The sequence below is a fragment of the Eublepharis macularius genome, chromosome 1, assembly GCF_028583425.1.
Source record: "Eublepharis macularius isolate TG4126 chromosome 1, MPM_Emac_v1.0, whole genome shotgun sequence".
NCBI lineage: Eukaryota > Metazoa > Chordata > Lepidosauria > Squamata > Eublepharidae > Eublepharis > Eublepharis macularius.
Window position 1 is genome coordinate 46,280,789 of NC_072790.1, and position 21,322 is coordinate 46,302,110.

Genomic DNA, 21,322 nt, shown 5'->3' on the forward strand with positions numbered 1-21,322 from the left:
CGCAGAGGGCAATCTAAACTCCCCTCTGTCTGGAGATCAGGGGGTGGGGCCACCAGCCATGTGACCATTTTCGCCGAGGGCAACCCACAGAGTTCCACCACCTCTTTTCCCAGAAAAAAAGCCCTTGTTAGTATGATGATGCATCCAGATAACATTATTCAGAACAAATTGTTGTTATGTTTCTCAGGCCAAGCTCCACTCCTCTGTCGGGCCTGTAATGTCATTCTTAGCTGAGCATATGGTAACAGTCAAGGGCATAATCTACCTGAGGGCCTGGGTGGCCTTACAAACGGACGCCTCCTCCCTATCTTGTAGGACATATCAGTATGCATTTGAGTTAATTAAGATCAACATTCTTTCAATTTCACCCCTTATAAAACGTCTGGGAGATTTTTATTCAGCGTGAAGCGTGACCCTGGTACAGCCCAATGTGGGCTGTTCTCTTGTACCTCATCCATAAAACAAAACCTCTTGGTGCATTCCATCCTCAGCTGTTTGCTTTGAGCTCTAGACCAACACAGAGTGTGAAAAAAACGGCAGCACATAAGTGGCCAGTATAGGTTTACCAGACTCCAAATGCTGTCGAGAGCAAAAGTCAGGCTGATCAAATTTCTTCTTCCCTATGGACTGGAACACAGTTGCCCGTGACTTTGTTCTTTTGAGCTGTTAACAGGTTTTAGAGCATGGCTAATATCCTGTAACAGAAAAAAAAGGTGGCTTTTAAAACACTTGCCTTCACTTTTTATCTGTGGATTGGAAACCCAACCATCTCACAGGTCAGGTTAGGTAACAGTCTCACAGATTACAACATAGAGGTTTTAGGCAGATGTGATGTGCTGAAGAAAAATCCAACAAAAGCCGTGTAATACTTTTTATTAAGACCAACACAAAGCAGTGTGCAAACTTTCAGGTTCTCTAGCACTCTTTATCAGGCTGGACATTAAAAGAGATTTTTCAAGCCATGCCCTGCAGACTAGGTTTTTGGGTGGAATTATAATCTCACCATTCCCCAAAGGCACTCAGGGCAATATACATTGTTCTTTCTTCCTCTCTTTTACCCTTACACATCAACCCTGTGAGATAGGTTAGGCTGAGCGATGAGGTCATACAGTGTCAGTGAGCTCCATGGGGACTTAAAGTCAAGTCCTATTTTAACATGTTAACTATAATACCTCACTTGAGTCTCTGAAAAAAGAAATCGTTCTCAAAGGTTTATAGTCAAATAGTATGAAGAAACTACAGAAGAGATGACATAAATACTGAAAGATTAAGAGAGACAGTTGCAGTTATTTATCTGACAATATCTTCTCAGGAAAACAGAACGATTAACAACAACAACAACATTCAATTTATATACCGCCCTTCAGGACAACAACTTAATGCCCACTCAGAGTGGTTTACAAAGTATGTTACCATTATCCCCATAACAAAACACCCTGTGAGGTGGGTGGGGCTGAGAGAGCTCCAGAGAGCCGTGACTAGCCCAAGGTCACCCAGCTGGCTTCAAGTGGAGGAGTGGGGAATCAAACCCGGCTCTCCAGATTAGAGTCCCACGCTCTTAATCACTACACCAAACTGGCTCTCTTTTATCTATTTCAATTTAACCCACACTTCCTCTGAGAAGCTCAAGGTGGCATGCATTCTGCCCTTGCCTGCCCCACCACCATTTTATTCTTTCAATAATGCTGTAAGGTAAGGTCACCCAGTGAATTTCGTGACTGACTGTGGATTTTGACCCTAGACTGACACATTAACTGCTGTACCATATTGACAGTGCAATCCTAAACTAGAAGGATCTAAATCTGCTTAGGATCACCCTGCGATTCACTCAGAAAGTATCAGACAGGTAGCCATGTTACTCTGAAGAAGCAAAATAACAAAATCCTAGTCTAGTCTAGTAACACCTTAAAGACTAACACATTTTTCCAGAGTATAAACTTTCACAAGTTATAGATCACTTTGTCAGAAAGGTTCCTGTAAGTCAAGTGCATCTGATTTTTATCTCCAGAAATGACCAAGTAATATCTTCCTAGAGGAGTGGCAGAAAGACTTTATTTATTTATTTATTTCATTGGATTTCTATCCCGCCCTCCCCACAAGCGGACTAAGGGAGGATTGGAGATAGCTGTTAAACAATAAATTTAAAGATAATGGCATGCTATGTTTATATGTTGTCATGATTTGACTGTATGTCTCCTTATAAGAACATTAAATTAATATTAATTTTGTATCTTTTTATACCTATGTTGCTACATATGAAAAACATAGAAGTGATAACATTACAGTTGCTGAGGTTATAATTTTTTAAATATTAATGCATAAATCAAAATTAGAATAATTTAGATTCTTAGATAATGTACATGTTGTTTAACATTATACATTTTATATGACTTTTGAATTTTCTTAGAGAAGTGGAATGTAAAAAGGATAGAACACAATTAATTAAATGGATAGAAGTGAATGGAGTATTTGATGGAAGAGGCTCACTATTGAAAAATTAAAGGCTAAGCTTACAGCTTGGGAGTACTTCAAGAGGTAATGAGATTTCCCTTTAAGTTCCATGATAATTTTAAAAGATTTTTTTAAAAACTAGCTTCAAAGGCAAAAAAAGTCAGATGTTTCCCACAACATGGGGAAATCAACTTGGAGAGTGGCTTTTTCAGTGTGAAATTGGCAGAGAAAGGAAAGGGTTAAAAAGGCCTCCTTTCTCTCTTCCTCTCTCTCTGGGCCATTCTATCCCTTGAAAAAGCAAGTCCCAGCAGTTGCATTTGAAACAGAAACAAATATTTTTAAATTATCGCTCAGAAACAGAGTGCTTCTGGAATGTGAACACTTCTTGCAAAGTGTAAGCTCTCAAACTTGTTATATAATGTAATTCATACCAAGCCTTGACTCATTCCCTCCTCCCAACCTGCCCCCCAAAATTCTCTAGTACAGTTTTCTATCACATACCTATTTGACAAAGTGTATTGTGAGTTTGTGACCCATAAAAGCTCATATTGAAATAAATGCGGTTAGTCTTTAAAATGCCATTAGATTTTTGTTATATTTTCCTACAGCAGACTAACATAGTCGCCCCTTTGCAATATATTGTATATAGGCTGCAAAGGGAAACTGGCATAGCCTTTCCCCCTTAAAATCTCCAAAATAAGTGAATGAGCAACACAATGACAAATGAGGCAAGGTTCAGAGTAAGTCAGTGTGAAATCACAGTGTGACAATCCCTACCTTATATATGAACTGCCAGGATTTGAACTGGCAATATCATTGGTGAATGAACCAGAAAAGGGACATTGGGGTTGTGATAGATACCTAATGAAAATGTCAACCCGAGCTATATTCAGACAGCTGGACAGATTGAGTTTAAATTGAGACTTGTCAGTGCCATTCATGAGAACTTTGTTTCCTTGGTTGAACACTCCCTTTGCTCCTCCCCTCTTCCTCTTGCATGCACAGTGCAGTCCAAAACTTCCTGCAGTGGAGACTGGTCCATTAGAGGAAATGAGGAAGTATTCCATTAACCCAGGCTGCCCCAGTCCCCTCCTCTTGCCTCCTCACTGCCATCACCAGACAGTCCAAGGAGTAGCAGGAGCCAGTTAAGTCACTCTCTGTCTTTTCTCGGATTGCCAGGCATGGTCTGGGAACCAGTGGGAGTCCAGGGTGGAGGTGAGAACATGTGGGGGTGCTGTCAATTATGGCGTAACATAACTTCTGGGGAAAACCTGGATGTGACATCGCTAGAAACTGCTGGAAACGATGGTTTTACCATAGAGTTTCCAGCAATTCATAGAGAGGACTGATGCCACTTCTGGGTTGCCCTGGAAGTGATGCCATGCTGTTCACCTGACAGTTTTCCACCTGCTTCTGGAAGAATGGGTTGCACCATGATGGAAGACTTGTCACCCCTAGTCCTGCTTAGGTTTAAATGAACACTGCAAGCAAGCATGTATACCCTATAGCACTGTTTATTGAAATGTCCTTGATATTGTCTGTACTAATCTCACACTTTATAATCCACCTTGAGCCTCAGTGAGAAAGGCAGACTATAAATGACATAAATAAATAAACAAGAATGTCCCAAAAGAAGCAGAGAGCTATTCTTCCCCTTAACCAGATCCATCCATATCAGGACACTAGTTCCCTGACTGATCAGTGGATCCAGAGGAATCTGTTGACCAAGACTGTCAATCTACTTTCCTAGCGAACAGGGGAGGGGGGGAGGACAGTTCACTATTTTGTGACGCTTTGGTTGGTCCTAATTAAAAAAAATGGCATTCCATGATTATGTGCATAGAAAACTATATCCACAGGAAGGGAGAGATAAGCATTATACTGTGGAATAATAGCAGTCTATCATGGAGATTCTAAGCATCTTGACTGCTAGAATATTATTGTTGCAGAGGTCATCAAATTATTTGCTTTGAAATGTATATGTATAAGTTGTAAGTTTTCACATATCTTTTTTTTTTTATAATTTTTTTTATTTTTCATAACTACAAAACACTACACCAGACTATCACAAGGAAAGGGAAGAGGGAAGGGACAAAGGGGAGTGGAAAAAGAAAAAGGGGGGGAATGAACTACAAACACTAAACACTACACTTCAATGTTTCCCTTCATACTGTCATAATACAAAAATAGCTCCATAGAATAATGATGGAGTGGTTAATCATACAGAGAATAAACATTTCAAATTCTGATTAAACTTTCCTCCCCCTTCTGGGTCCCGGACGCAATTCTCTCTGTGCAACTGCTGTTGCAATGCTCTCCTCTTCCCCCCCCCCTCCGGCTCCTCCTTTTCTTCGTTCTTGGTGCAGCAGAATTCTGGGTTTTTATTCTCAAAATCCTTTAGTTGATCTTCTGATAATATCTTATAGGCCTGATCTTTATATCTGAACCATATTCCTTCCGGGAATAACCATTTGTACTTTATTCCATGGTCCCTCAGAAGAGCTGCAAACTTTTTATATTTAAAACGCCGTTTCCGGACTAGAAATGGAACGTCCTTCAAAATCTTGACTTTCAAACCCATAAAGTCCAAATCCGCATTGTATGAGTTATATAGGATGGTGTCCCGAATCTTTTTAGTTGAAAAGTCAATAATGATCTCACGAGGCAACTGTCGCTTTGTTGCATATTTTGAAGAAGCCCGACGGACCTCCAAAATGGCGCTTTTAACCTCTTCTTTAGTCGTCCTCGCGGGTGTCGCCAGTAGTTCCGAGACCAAATCCCACAGATCCTCATTTTCCTCCTCTTTCACGTTTTGGAGACGCAAAATTGTCTGCGTTCGTTCCACTTGTAGCCCGATCAGTTGGTTCTCCACCAACTTCAACTCCTTTTTTGTAGCCTTCACAAGTGACGCACTTTCCAGAGCAGACTTTTCTGCCCCCCCCCGCTGCTGCCTTAATGGTTTTCACCTCGCTTTCAATTAAGCCCACCCTTTGATCAGTTTCGTTCAGCTTGTCAACAAAGGGTTTTATAGCTTCCACCACCGCCCTGCGCACCAATTCTTCGAGCGACTCCCCTTTCTGCAAGGTGGCCGAGATTGACTTACCGAGAGCGGGACTTTGCTTCTTTGCTGCCATTTGGGGGGGGGGGCGCCAACAAAATTCTGGAACTCCACGAAGGGGAAGAGCGAGTCTTCTTCAGATCAACCTCTCCTTCACAAACGCTTGTAGAACAGAAGGGATTCGCTTGTTTACAGGCTTCCGCCTGTTTCTTTTACTTGCCGTTTCTCGTTGCCTGGCGGCACTCGAGGCGCCGCGCACATCTGCCGGCCTCCATAGGGACAAACGGGCAATTCCCTCCCCGCATTGATTTCGGGGAGTTCTTCCCGCCGCGTCCCGGACCCTGGCTCCCTCCCTGGGAGTCCTGGGGGCTAATCCTTGCAGATCAGCCGCCCGGTCAGGGTGCCCGGTCGTTTCCTCCCGGACCAGCCGAGAGGAGCGTCCGGCATGGCTGAGAAAACGAAACCGACCGCCGTTTTCACATATCTTCAAACCAAATGCATAGCTTTTGCAAGTTAGAAGTGGTAACTTGTCTGTAATTATGGTATTTCATGCTAGTCTGATTTACTGGTTTGCAGCATGGAGTAATACAACACATAGGGACACCACATTTGTCAAGGAGTCAGTTTGCACACAGAACAGTTTAAAATATTTAAAAGCCATTAACTTTTAAGCACTCCTCTTTTAAACTGGAACTGTTTGTTCCATGGTTACCCTTTTTTTCATCTTTAAGGCAAGAGCCTATGTCAATGTTAACTGCAAAGTTAAGAGATGACAGGAAAAGGTGTAAAATTTTCTCCCATGTTGTTTGCTATTCATGTTTAGAATGTTTGTTACAGTATTCCTGTCATTCTTCTGTTACATTCCAATCGCTAAGTTATCCCCCTGATCTGGATGGAGCATTTGTAAGGGCACTCATAATCTCTCACGAAAAGTTAGAAGGGTATCTCCTGGACAACACTGTACGAGATGCTTTGGATGAAATCATGGGTAAAATCAATATAAACTCAGCGCAGGAAGCAGATGCTGCTTATTTATTTAAGCCTTTTCTCTACCATCTCAGTAGCTATAAGGCTCTCAAGGTGGTGTTACAGGTAGACATGGGCACAAACAGCATTACGAACAGAAAAAAACCATGAACAGCCCAATCTGCTGTTCCCAAGCAAGCTGTTCGTGAGGCCCCATCCTAAACGAACAGGTGGTTGTTAAAAGCCTTGATAGTTGCCTTCCGCAGCCATTCGGCAATCCAGACAGTCTGGCACCTGCTGCAATCAATCCCCTTGGCAACCAGAGGGAGGGAGGGACTGAACTCTGTCTGAACTCCTTCTGGCTTTCCTTCTGGCTTTAACCCTTCAAAGTACTTCCAGCAGAGAGTCCCATTTTTGCCACTGTGAAGAGAAAATGACAGCCAATGGGGAGACCCATGGATCATGCCTTTCACGGGGTGCAATCTCTCTGAAACTTGGGGGGTCTTCGGAGGACAGTGAGGACTATGTCCCCTGCAAATTTGGTGGGTATTGGACATTGGGAAGGTCAGTTTGTGGGATGTTTAAAGGGCCCTGTTCCTTGCACGTGGCAGGAAAGGGCCCATTAAACTATCAGCTGGCAGGCGACAGATGGGAATCCCCTGCTGCCGTTTGTCACCTGATAGTTTAAAGGGATCTTTAAAGGGCCAGGTAAGTGGGTTTGAGGGGAGGGGAGCTAAGTGGGGGGTGGGGGGGTTCTGGCCCCCACAAACAATGAAGAACGAACATGTCCGGGAACAGTCCATGTTTGTCATGTTCATTGTTCGTTGTTCATGGATGGCACTGAACGACGAACAGGGTTTTTGGGGTTTTTTTCCCATTCGTGCCCATGTCTAGTTACAGGAATACAATATATGGACAACGACTAAATATATAAATATTTAGATAGGTAAAGGTAGTCCCCTGTGCAAGCACCGAGTCATTACTGACCCACGGTGGGACGTCGCATCACGATGTTTTCTTGGCAGACTTTTTACAGGGTGGTTTGCTATTGTCTTCCCAAGCCATCTACACTTTATCCCCAGGAAACTGGATACTCATTTTACTGACCTCAGCAGCTGTTCAGCAGCTTCAGCAGCTGTTTAGCAATCCAGACAGTCTGGCGCCTGCTGCAATCAATCCCCTTGGCAACCAGAGGGAGGGAGGGAGGGACTGAACTCTGTCTGAACTCCTTCTGGCTTTCCTTCTGGCTTTAACTCTTCAAAGTACTTCCAGCAGAGAGTCCCATTTTTGCCACTGTGAAGAGAAAATGACGGGGAGACCCATGGATCATGCCTTTCCTGGGGTGCAATCTCTCTGAAACTTGGGAGGGGGTTCCCCATTCGTGCCCATGTCTAGTTACAGGAATAAAATATATGGACAACCACTAAATATCTAAATATTTAGATAGGTAAAGGTAGTCCCCTGTGCAAGCACCAAGTCATTACTGACCCAGGGGGGGACGTCGCATCACGATGTTTTCTTGGTAGACTTTTTACAGGGTGGTTTGCCATTGCCTTCCCCGGTCATCTACACTTTACCCCCAGGAAACTGGGTACTCGTTTTACCGACCTCAGAAGGATGGAAGGCTGAGTCAACCCTGAGCCGGCTACCTGAACCCAGCTTCTGCTAGGATCGAACTCAGGTCCTGAGCACAGCTTGGACTGCGAGCTCTTTACCTATCTAAATATTAAAAACTAGTAAAACCAAAAACAACCCCCCCACACACCTTAAAACAACTAAAGCAACAGTAGTAAGAAAATGCTAAAAATGTATCATACAGAAATTATATGGGAAAGTATCTTACATATTGTATTACTTCAGAGAAGTGTTTTCCATTCAGGGACAGGCTTGTGTAGTTTCTTTGCTGCTGTTACAATTGCCCACTCCACTGAAAGTGCTCCGCCTCATCATGCTACCAGGGCTTTTCCAAGTTTTTGTTAAAACTGGCAATGGAATATTATCTCATTACAACAATATAACAAGCTGTGTATTATTTTCGCTGAATTCCCAGCTTTCACGTCTAAAAAGTCCCCATAATCTTTTGTTACAATCTTTCCCCTTATGGCTCCTCAATGAAAGGGGCTAGAGTCTCACTAAAAAAAATGAAAGATGCAAGTTCAGTAACACGATACACAGATATTATTGGTATAACGATACAGTTATTTAATTGCTGAATAGTAGCAGGGAAAATGGCTTCAAAAGAAGTTTGGAAAAGAAGCAAAGCTAGAAAAACCCTGGTGCGTTGTGAGGAAGGAGGGAAAAACTCACTCCCCCAAAGCATTGAACTTGGGCCACAAACCTATGAGGATGGCCCCAATCCTTGCTTTTCTCAAAAGTTGTAAACTGGATTGCAACTTTATTTGCACATGCATTTTTTTTCCACAGTGCCACTTGAGAACTGTGTGGAGAAAGCACTGCAGTACCTAGGCAGACCCATGATACTTTATGTACATTGCAAGGTCTTAGCCCCATGATTGGTACATGATAAACTGGAGGAAAGAAAAGCTGTTTCTGCTGCTATGAGCCTAAGTTTGTCATGTGCCCCCTGGCACTCCAGCAGCAGAAATTATTTTTTTATATAAAATCACCATTGGTGATGATGTCAATTCCAAGCTTACAGTGAGCAAATTAGTTACAAATGCCGTGCCCGACATGCAAATTATTCATTGGTCTGCTTACATTCCCAAAGCTCTATAAGTGTGTTAAATTGTTGCTGGAAAGTGTTGTTGGAGCTGTTGGGGGAAAGCCTCTCTTCCCCTACCCAGGTGTATTTGGTTTTTGTAAATGTCACATTGGCATGATGCATGCCCTGCCCTTTGGGTGTGCTCCACTTCCCAGGGTTTCCAAACTGGATAATAGATTACAGGACTGTAGATGGCTGTTATTCCATAAAATACGTTTTGAAAGCCTCAGTTTCAGCTATTGGGAAGGGAAGGTCTCTCATTCATCTTCTGTAAGATTAAGTAAGATATAAAAGTCAACAAAGAAGTTCTGAACATCCGACAGCAGCAAAACTTTGAGAACAAGGGTGCTCGAACTGTAGTAATTACAAGCTTGTTATTTGTGAACTTTACCAGCTTCTGCTCTTTGCAATGATTCAGCAAGGAAATCATATAGATTTATTCACTTAAACATTTACTGTAGCCAGGTCCTGATGCTCCAGGACCTGGCTACAGTGATCCATGCAACGGTCACCTCCAGGCTAGATTACTGTAACTCACTCTGCACTGGGCTACCCCTGGGCCTGACCCGGAAACTACAACTGGTCCAGAATGTGGTGCCGTGGGTCCTGACTGGTATATCTTACCAGTCACATATCATACCAATCACATATCATACCTTCCGGTTGAATTCCGAATCAGGTTCAAGGTATTGGTTCTTACCTTAAAAGCCCTGAGTGGGTTGGGACCGGCATATCTTCGGGACCGCCTCTCCCTGTATGTTCCCCGGAGACCGCTTCGATCAGCGGATAAATGTTTACTGGTGGTCCCCGGCCCAAAGGAAGCCTGCCTTGCTTCAACCAGGGCCAGGGCCTTTTCGGTCCTGGCCCCAGCCTGGTGGAATGCTCTGTCAATGGAGACCCAGGCCCAGCGGGATATATTATCGTTCCGCCGGGCCTGTAAGATAGAGCTGTTCCACCAGGCGTTCGGTGGTTGAAGGGGGCGGTGCCATGTCGGCCTCCTACCTTCGGGGTGGGGTGGGGGTTCTCCCCACCATTGCACTTGGTTAATTTATTTCATTATTGTTTTGTATATTGATTTTAGTATTGTTGTTTTCTTGTTTTTATTGATTTTAAACTGTTAACCGCCCAGAGCCCCTGGGGATGGGCGGTATATAAATTGAAATATAAATAAATAAATAAATAAAAATTATATTCCACCTCTCTCCGTGGCTCAAGGAGGCTTACAATACACAGTTAAGACATCAAATAACGACAAACCCACAATTCTTCACTCAAATCTAATACAATGTAGTAAAATCCCTGCCACCTACACTCAATTTAAACCTGTAGTACATAAAGTAGCCTTACAGTGCCACCTAAAAGTTCCCCAAAATGGCATCCCCTCACCTTCTCATCGAGCCCACACCCATTCCATAAAGTGAGAGTAACCACTGAGGAAGCATAGGCAGGCTACCTTTAATGAGGGACAAACGGAACATGGCAAGCTGAAGACTGGCATGTGGGGAGAGAGAGGATTTTTAGATATGTGGGTCCTAGACCATGCAGGGCTTTAAATGTCATAAACAGCACCTTGAGTTGATCTCAGAAATAAACTGGCAGCCAGCAAAGAGAGCCAGTTTGGTGTAGTGATAAAAAGCAGCAGGAATCTAATCTGGAGAACCAGGTTTGATTCCCCACTCCTCCGCTTGAAGCCAGCCAGGTGACCTTGGGTCAGTCACAGCTCTCTCAGAGCTCTCTCAGCCCCAGCCACCTAACAGGGCGATTGTGGTCAGGATAATAATGACATACATTGTGAACCGCTCTGAGTGGGCATTAAGTTGTTCTGAAGGGCGGTATATAAATGGAATGTTGTAGTTATTATTAAATAGACAAGATGTATTTTCAACAGTTGGCCTCTGACTGGCACATTCTGAATTAGCAGCAGTTTCTGTGTTGTCTTCAAGGTGGGGGCAATATAAAGTGCATATCTGTCATCTGAGAAGTCTCAGGACTCTCACCAAATTAGTATTCTCGGCATTCATTGGCGAAAGCCTGGTATAAAATTGACCTAAGTTTTCAATGTAGATATGACCTCAGAGACGTAGGACTTGGGGGTTGTGCTTAACATTAAAACCTAAATCTAATCATGCTGTATCTCCAGCATGCACAAATAACTTTGATACATCTGAATTTAGAACAGAGTGCTAACAGACACTGTACACAGTATGTTTATAGTGGGATACCTTAGCCTCTTACTGTTCCATAACCTTATAGTACTGTATCCGACCACTTCCTTACTAGAACCATCATTTGCTATAATTTAGCAAAGTTTATTGTACATTTTTGGTAATTATATTTATTTCTAAAGGTAATGCAACCTGCTGCAAAACATATGCCAAGATGAGGACTCCAAGATATCTTTCATACGATGGTTGTTGTGGGTTTTCCGGGCTGTCTTTTGGTGCTACACCTCTGAAGATGCCAGCCACAGCTGCTGGCAAAACGTCAGGAACTACAATGCCAAGACCATGGCAATACAGCCCGGAAAACCCACAACAACCATCGTTCTCCGGCTGTGAAAGCCTTCGACAATATATCTTTCATACATTTACATCCACCATTTGATGCAGGTATGAACAAGCCAATATGAACGCTGTACTCCTCCTCCAAACAGGACTTAAACATCTCCTCCCATCACTTCAAAAACAGTGTTTATATCAAGCCTCAAATTGCTTCTTACATGGTTATTATTCTTTCCTCCAACTTCTTTTTAAAATCCAAGATAGCTGATTTTTCATGCACTGGTAAAAGGATACTGGGACAGCTAATGGAATACTATGACTCTTCCTCCAAGGATGAAAAGCAGGCTGAGGCAGATGATTTTGAACTGGCAAAAGCATGGAAGGAAAAGAGGAAATAGGCACCTCTCTTGTACTGAGACCCACAGTCTGCGAGGCTGCTTTTGAACAAAAGAGAAACAAGAGAATTATGGGGCTCTACATAACATATAGTTTCAAAGACAAGTGTGGTGGTGGTAGAGGAAAGTGTGGTCAAGTCATAGCTGACTTATGGTGACCCCTGTTGGGGTTCTCAAGGCCATTGTAGCCATTGCCTGCCTCTGCGACCCTGGTCTTCATTGGAGGTCTCCCATCCAATTACTAGCCAAGGCTGATCCTGATTAGAGATGGGCACGAACCTAAATACAGACCAAAAAAACCTACAAACCAGCCTGGTTTGGGGTTCATGAACCAGGGTTCGTGGAAGCTCATTTCCATGAACTTCCACGTACTGGACTACTGGTTTGTTTGGTTCATATTAAAGGGCCAGTCTAAATGGCCATTTTCCTGGGAGAAATGGCCATTTAAATTTTTCCTGCCACTTGCAAGCGGCAGGTCCCTTTACACTATAAGCTGGCAGGTGGTAGGGGGGGATCCCCCCATCCCCCCCTCGCCAACTGTCAGCTGATAGTTTAAAGGGACCTGCCACTTGCAAGCAGCAGGGCCCTTTAAACGGCCCAACCCCCAGCCCCAGCCCCAGCTCCCAAGCCCCAGCCCCAGCTCACTTCCATCTGATGCTGGGGTGATGGAGGCCTCCTCCGCTGCCCTGTGTGCCCACACGGCAGCAGAGGTGGCAGAAAAGGGCCCTCCCACGTCTCCTCCTCCTTTGCTGCCCTGTGGGCACGCAGGGCAGTGGAGGAGGCCGAAAATGGCCTTTCTGCCCCTCAAATGACAGCTGCGGCTTTTGAGCCGCAGCTGCCATTTGAGGGGCAGAAAGGCTGTTTTTGGCCTTCTCCTCTGCTGCGTGGGCCTGCAAGGCAGCAAAGGAGGCCTCCACCACCCCAGCATCAGAGGGAAGGTAAGTGGGAGGCTGGGGCTGGGGCTTGGGTTGGGGCTGGGGGGGGTGTTGGTTGGGGTTGGGGGCTTACGTTTGGGCCATTTAAAGGGCCCTGCCTTGCAAGTGGCAGGTCTCTTTAAACTATCAGCTGGCAGATGGGGGATTCCCCTGCCTGCCAGCCAATAGTTTAAAGGTCCTGCCCCTTGCAAGCAGCAGGAAAGGGGCCTTTAAATGATTAAATGCCTCTTTCCCTGCCGGAAATGCCGGAAAGGGGCATTTAAACCCCACAAACTGGTTCATCAATGGGCCAGTTCCGTGCCAGTTCGTGGTTCGTGGTAACCCCACAAACCACGAACCTCATGGTTGTTTTTTTCTGGTTCGTGCCCATGTCTAATCCTGATAGCCTCTGAGATCTGAATTGCCTGGGCTATCCAGGTCAGGTCAAAGGCAAGTATACTAGTCTTTGAATTGACAAAGAAATAAAGTAAGGTATGAGAACTAGCATGGTGTAGTGGTTAGAGTGTCAGACTAGGATCTTGGAGACCCAAGTTTTAATCTTTACTCTGCCAGGAAACTTGCTGGGTGACATAGGCCATTCACTCACTCTCAGCCTAACCTACTGCACAAGATTGGTGTTAAAATAAAATGGAGGAAGGACGAATAATGTAAGTCGCTTTGGGTCTCCATTGGAGCGAACAACATTGAATATAATAGCCGGATGTGTAGGTGAAGTTACTATGAGAAACAATTCATGGTTCTGTATATAATCCTAGTAACCACACATCATGTAAAGGTACTAATGGCTAAAACTTTGGTTTACAAATTCCATAAAAAACATGTCAACGAGTTTTGAACGTATAATAATTTTGTTTTCTCTTTCTCTCTTTGACAGTTGCAGACAGCAACACCTGGCTTTTAATTTTTAATTTTAGTATAACCGTTATTGGATTTATTTACTCCTGGATATGCATGGCTTATCACAATAATACATTGACCACTGAGGAAGGCCTTTTAGGAGCCGAAATGCGTATGGTCCATTTGTTTTTAGGTAGTCCATCAAGTGTCTATGAGATACTTTGGATGTAATTGTTATTGGTCATTGGGCAATCCATTGTGTATGAAATATTACAATTGTGTTTGTGGTCTGATATTCAGACTTTTATGCTTTTAAATTTTTTGTTGTTTATGTGTACACTCTGTAATAAATATATGTAATTTTGTTATACTTTTGTAGCAGTTAAGAGTGTCAGAGTAGGATCTGGGAGACCCAAGTTTTAATCTCCACTCTGTCAGGAAACTTGTTGGGTGACATTGGCTGTTCACGCTCTCTCAGCCTAACTTACCTCACAAGATTGGTGTGGAAGAATAATGTAAGTTGCTTCGGGTCTCCACTGGAGAAAAAAGTGGTGTATAAATATCTAAATACATACTGTAATACATGGATGTGTGAGCCAGCGCATAGACATTTTGTGTGATACTTAACTTACACTGCAGTTTTCCCATTCCCTTTTGTCTGAGGAAGCATTTCGTGGCTCCTGTAAGGATGTCACAAACACACACTTCTACAATGGCTATTAATCATGCATTGAAAACTTTCATGGAAGTTTGAGCGTCGACATTTCTGGAAAAAACAGAAGAGGCTAATCTTGCATTCCTGAAGGGATACCATTGCTCATGAAACAATAACATAGGTTGCAAAGCCCCAAAACAAACAGCAGCATAGCTTGCCTTCCATCTTCTTCCAAAGAAGAGGAGGAGGGCGGAGCCTCCAGTTTAAAGCCTGCACATTCTTCTCTCTCACACACATACACAAACACAAACGGTCTAAGCTTCTTGTTGTCAATGCGAGGTTATTCCCCCTGGTCTTCCCTTAACCATTGTAGGTATGAGCGGTAACTTATTTTGACAACTGATTCTGAGGCATGCAAGCACAGTCAGAAGAGAGCCCTGCACGGAAAAAAAGATATCCACATAGGCCTCAACTAAAATTAGACTTTGAAGTTCGGCAGGCACGTCTATTTGCATGTAAGATTCCTCGAACATGAGAACATTGAAGTAATGTGTACGATTGCCAGAAGCAAATTTTTCAGGATTTTTTTTTCCAGAGTAGTAAAACAAACCATACTTGAAAGCAGGGAAGAGCCCACTGAACTCTTGCTCTTGGAGTATACTAAAAGCCCCCCTCCCCTCAATTGGGACACTGAGTGGCAAACACCATCTGTATCCTTTTCCCGTGCATAAAGGCATCCTTTGTTTGCCATTCCTTTCTGCACTCAAAGAGAAAGAAAATGATGGGTAACTTCTAACTACTCAACTGTGCAGCTCATCCCCATCGGAGTAGGCCTGCTCTGTCAGCAACTGGCTGAGGTTTTTGACCACATTTGTTTCAATGCTTTCCTCTCAGGATTGCTTCTTATCAGGCTTTGGTGACAGAGACCTCAACAGATTTGTTTGTTGTTGTTTCAGACTACAGTAGGCAAGATACAAAGAAGAAAACAGATGAGTCCTTATGAGAATGGATTACAGATAAACTAGAAAGACATACTATGAAGCAAGAGTTCAGGTAAACTCACTGATAAGAAAAAAGGTGGTGGTAAAAACTTTAGGTGATACTTCGTCGGAAGTTATTTTGTCATCTCCACATACAATATTTAGAATATGTTTGGCTCTTCTCCCCTACTGAAATACTTCTCTCTTGTGAGAGCCAGTTTGGTGTAGTGGTTAAGAGCGTGGGACTCTAATCTGGAGAGCTGGATTGATTCCCCACTTCTCCACTTGAAGCCAGCTGGGGGACCTTGGGCTAGTCACAGTTCTCTGGAGCTCTCTCAGCCCCACCCACCTCACAGGGTGTTTTGTTGTGGGGATAATAGTAACATACTTTGTAAACCACTCTGAGTGGACATTAAGTTCTCCTGAAGGGCGGTATATAAATCAAATGTTGTTGTTGTTATTATGCAAGTGCATACCAATGACTGGAATCTGCTGTCGTAGCACAGAGAATGGATGGATGAAGGAGGGACTTTATCCCCACTCCAAGCACGGGAGAGGGAGAAGCTCACTTCCTCTACCCTCTCATCGAGTTGAAATACCGGTTACCTTTTGTCTGCGGTCCCTCCTCCAGTGGCTGTGACATCCTTATATATACAGCCTCTCTTTCCCCATCAGTGTGTGAAATTATGGTTCCCAGAAGGGGGATACATGTTAAGAAAGCATACATAACAGGTAGTTTTTAGATGCAATTTCCTTTTCTTTTTTCATGTTTTCTGCTATGATCCCTATTCACCTCAGCATATAATTTAGCTCCCGCCCTTCCAGCCATACCAGTGGAACCCAAGCCAAGATGTTTGCAATTCACACACACTCTTCTCTCTCACACACACAATATGAATTGAACTGGCTTCATTTCTGAAATGAAATCTGTGAAATTCTTTAAAAAAATAACAAAGAATGGCATGGGAGTATCCACAGGGAAAAGCTTAGCTTACGTGAGAAAACTTATATGCACAATAGGTTTCTCATTTACCTGCCTGAGTGGGGAATTACTGCCCCTCCCCCCCGACCCGTTGCCTGTACCCAAAGAATTGAGGTGCAGGAGAAAAAAATGGCATCTATAAAGAAAGGCTTTAAAAATTTCACCTGCTCTTTATGTAAACACCATACAGACTAGGGCAGGCAGCTTGGAGTGCCACCTGGAACTGACATCATATCCTTCCCAAACTCTGCCCACTCTAAGCCCCACCCACCCAGGTTTTCTAGCATTTGTAGCAAGGCAGTATTGGGAACCCTAATGCAAACCTTTGGGAGAAGTGGAGAAAGAAGAGGAAGTCTAGTTTGTTGTATGAAATAAAACCTAAACAATAGAGATAATGTCAGCTCATTCATTCCTGGGAGATGGGGTGGGGGGAATAATTCTAATACTTCAAAATTAAAATAGGTTTTATAGGTATGATTTTAATACTTCAAAATTAAAATGGATTTTTGTGAATCAGTTTTAAAGGATAAAAGAATCATTCAGATTCAGATGATTGGAAATAGTACTCACAGAGGGACAAAGCAACCTCAAACTTTACAAAGTTCCCCAAAGAGCAGAATTTCACAGCTTTGTATCCCTTAATCTCCCTTCCCTTCTGCTAACTACAAAGCAGAACAGTGGAGTCTTTTCTGTCAGGGAAGAAACCCAATAGGAATTGACTCTGGTCATGCTGTTTATAGCATCAAACGTGCATGGAAAAAGTGATGTATACCAACCATGGCAACATATACATTGATAGGTTTCTGGCACAAAATCTTAGGTTCAGATTTAAACAGAATTCCTTACTAGAAGTATGCCCTTACATAGTTGGCGATGCATCCATATGTCCTTGGAGACTGCTGTATTGCTGCACTATAGGAGTCATTTACAACTAGATTTTTCTTTGTGAACAACCCATTCTACATCTAATGGTGCCACTCGGCAAATGGGTAAGATTGGCAGCTGCCTATTCATGTGTATTCTGTGGAGTGGCTCCTACCTGAGAATGGGCAAAACAGAAAAGTTCAGGAGAGCATTTTTAAAAAGACATTAGAACTGTAGTGGAATGGAACAGTCAAGGAGGATTCTTTTATAATGGGATAGGATTGTATTCTACTGCAATGAATATTGTTGGTATCACCAGCTTTTATGGCATTCTTATCTTGCAGTCCACTTTTTATATTGTTTATAGTATACTTTGTCTTAGTTTGTGTTCACATTGTTCTCAAATTCTGTAATCTGAGTCCAACTGCATTGTTCACTGATTTGTCTTACGCTGTCAGCGCTGTTTTATATCCTGTAATCCACCTTGAGTTCCAGTAAGAAAGGCAGACTAAAGTAAATAAATAAATCCAGTTACAATTGATTGCTTAGCATGTCAATAGTACAATATTCATTTGTACAAAAAGTTATTTTGAAAAAAAAAAAACCTGGGCAGTAGGCTATGAGAAGAAATGTAGCAGCAGTAAGTACATACAGGAGTAACAGTAACTTGGTAAACATCAGGTCAAAAACATACCCTGGATAAGCTACAGGTTTTTAAACTGAACATCTGAAAGGTATACAGACAAAATAGTTTACTAGATTCAATTGCAGGCAGCGACATGATTCAACAAGTCAGTTGTTAAACCAAATTCTTATTGTTAACATTGCAAATTTTTGCTCTATACATACAAGCAGCTCTTTAATTAAAAAAATACCTTGAAGCTACAGTTTTACTACGCAGGAGTAAACTCTCTTGACTTGTGTGTTCTTCTTACACTTTAGAAAAATAAAACATTAGTGCCCTCAAGAGGTGGTTGACAGAATGCAAGAACAATGCGAGAATGCATCCTTCGGCGTGAAAGGGATTGGCTCCAATCCAAAATCCCTGAACATTTGGATTTAAATCAGTTTAGCAATGTCGACATCAAATGAAATGATGTGACTGAAGTCTAAGAATTCCAGATTGACTGGCTTGTCATTTTGGGTGTCTGCATACTTCCTTAAGCCTTTATCACCCATTCTTCATTTTCCACAGTTACGCCACCAGATGCCTGGTTCCTATACATCTATTCCACTGATAGTGTATCTTTCCTCCAGAACTCCCTTGCCAATAGACCCTTCCTTCTTATGACACCATTTAATCTCCGCAGGTGTAGGTAAATCCAAAATCCATTCTTGCTGACCCAGCTCCTTGAACGATTGAAGAGGCAGAGTTCTAGGAGGATTAGATCCTAATATTTATGGGTAGGAAGGGGCATGAGGAATGCCTGCAAATGCGATGAGCAAAATGAAGAGTCCTTCAATACAGTGAACCATAAGCTTGTCCCATTAAACAAACAAGTTCCATTGAAGGGCTTATGCTCTAAAAAGTGTGTTTATGACCACAGCCTTAGTTTTAGTTTGCTTCGTTCTTTTGTGCCACTTTTCAAGCAAAGTCTTGCTTATCCCCATTCAACTTATTTCAATATTTGGCCTTCAATATAACATAGGTCTAAGTACACAACCCTGGAAGTATGAAGCAAGTACCAGATCAAGGCTGTTTTCATATTCTTTTAACATTGCACAAAACTCACGGACCTAGGGTATCTTCATGGCATGCTTTCTGACATCATCGCGCCATGAAAACGGAATCATGACAGGGTGATGTCAGAAATTGCACGATGAAGATGCCCTCATTCTGTGAGTTTTGCGCGATGTTAAAGAGTGAGAAAACAGCCCAAATGTTGCTAACTCCTCAAAGCAGGTATAAATGTCAAGGATCTCCGGGTCTTCAGTTCACTAGGAACCGAAGGGTTCTACAAGGGTTAAGAACACAGACTGGAGTTTATGAACTTTCCCAATTCCTTGAGATGTCAAAGAAATTAGCCTAACTAATTTTGTTTTTAAAACTCTCCCCTCTTAGATGCATTAAATTCTAGCTTGATTTCAGTTAGCTGTACAAGATTTTTTAACACCCCCCCCCGATATAACACATTTCTTGACCACTAAATAATGCCACAGGTAACCTGGGGTTCAGTATGTTTATAGTTTCTTTCTTTCCAGATGGAACAATATGTAGAAACAGGAACAAGAATCTGGGGTACTCTCTGGTCAGAAACCTCCTCTATCTACCCTGACCTGGATGGCCCAGACTAGTCCAATCTTGCTGGTTCTTGAGCGCTAAGCAGGATAGACACTGGTTAGTATTTGGATGGGCAACCTCCAAAAGGTCCAGGGTTGTTCGCTATACACAGGCAGGCTATAGCAAACCACTTCTGAACGTGTCTGGCCTTGAAAACCCTATGGGATTGTCCAAAGTCAGCTGCAACTTGACAACATGTGACTTGCACTACATATAGAGCCTTCGTTCAGTCTCTGTACCATATTGGTCAAGCTCAGGCTTCAGCGTGTAAAAAATCAACCACCACTCTATTGCTTAGGATTGCTGTTTAAAATAATAAATAGGAACGTAGTAAATATAACCACAGGTATAGTAGCAGAAGACTAGCAGAGTAGCGAGTTCTATGAAGGATGACCTTAACTGGAATTCACTAATGATTCAGTCCCTCAATAGTGCAACATGTCAGATTAAACACAAAATTTGTACCAAGAGACAAAAGCAGGGCTGATATATTTCACTGGCTACCTGTGACGTACCAGGCTCAATTCAAGACATTGGTTATCGGATACAAACATCTTCACAGCCTTGGTCCGACATACCTACTGGACCACCTCTATGTTCCACAGTAGCAGCTTCGCTCTTCTGAACATTGCCTTCTGCAGGTGTCACCTATCACATGGGCAAAATCAACAGCTGCCCATACACAGGCATTCTCTGTGGTGGCCCCCACTTTATGGAACGGCCTACCTGAAGAGGTCTGGGAAGTTCCCACTCTCAAGACTTTCTGCAAATGATGCAAAGCTGAATTTATTCAAGAGGTTTTTTTTTTACTCAATCAGAAGAGCTGTACTGTAAGGAAGGAAGTCTCAAAAAGATGCATCAGTAAAGAGAGAGGGACCATAGCAACCTGTGGCTTTGTGTGTAATCCTATTGCATAGTTCTATGTGGTTAAAATATGTACCTGGTTTTATATCTTGCAAATTTGCATTTATATATTCTATTACACTGTTTATTAAAATTCCCTTGAAATCGACTGTGTAATCTGCCTTGGGTCTCAGTGAGAAAGACAGACTGTAAATAATGTAAATAAAAATACTAATGCTTTGGATAATGGCCTGTGTTCACTGAATGTGATTTTTATTGATGTCTGCAAGTGTTTGGCTCTAAAAGAAGCATACAGTAATATCTGCATTCTCAACAAAACTCAGCCTTGGAACACATGAGCAGTATAGTGTCTAGGTTAGACCACCCTATAAATTCATACACATTTTGTCCTATCTGTTTTCAACAGTGCGTCACGTATGATGGTTTACAAACAGTTTGAAATGTGAAGATCCAGCTGTCGATTGATGTCCTCCACCGAAACACCTAGGCCTGGTAATTTTGGAAGAACTTGATTTCGGCATTCAACAATTACAGCAGTACGACTTATAAAGAGCCCACTAGAACTCTTCTTTCTACAGAACTGAACAGAAGCCGGGGAGAAAGTACCTGAACGACCATCGTCTTTCTGCAGCTTAACTTGGGCTTAGTTCTCACAAGCAGCAAAGGAGGCAGTAAGCTCATTACTGCACATGGGAGCGGATATGATAGAATATGCCTCCAAACAACAACAACAAAATCCTTCCCCGCAGAAAATAGGCATTTCAAGGAAAAGGTCAAATGCCATTCTTCCCCATGTGCAATATCTTCTTCTTTATAAAGACGCAGCCAATC

General features: G+C 42.7%; 1 non-coding gene across 1 annotated transcript; it reads left to right on the top strand.

The window, feature by feature from the left end:
• Window positions 1-12,889: 12,889 nt before the first annotated feature.
• On the top strand, window positions 12,890-12,998 carry LOC129346053 (small nucleolar RNA SNORA17). The gene has a single exon (XR_008598688.1). It is a non-coding gene; the product is annotated as a small nucleolar RNA SNORA17 (small nucleolar RNA).
• Window positions 12,999-21,322: the final 8,324 nt, after the last annotated feature.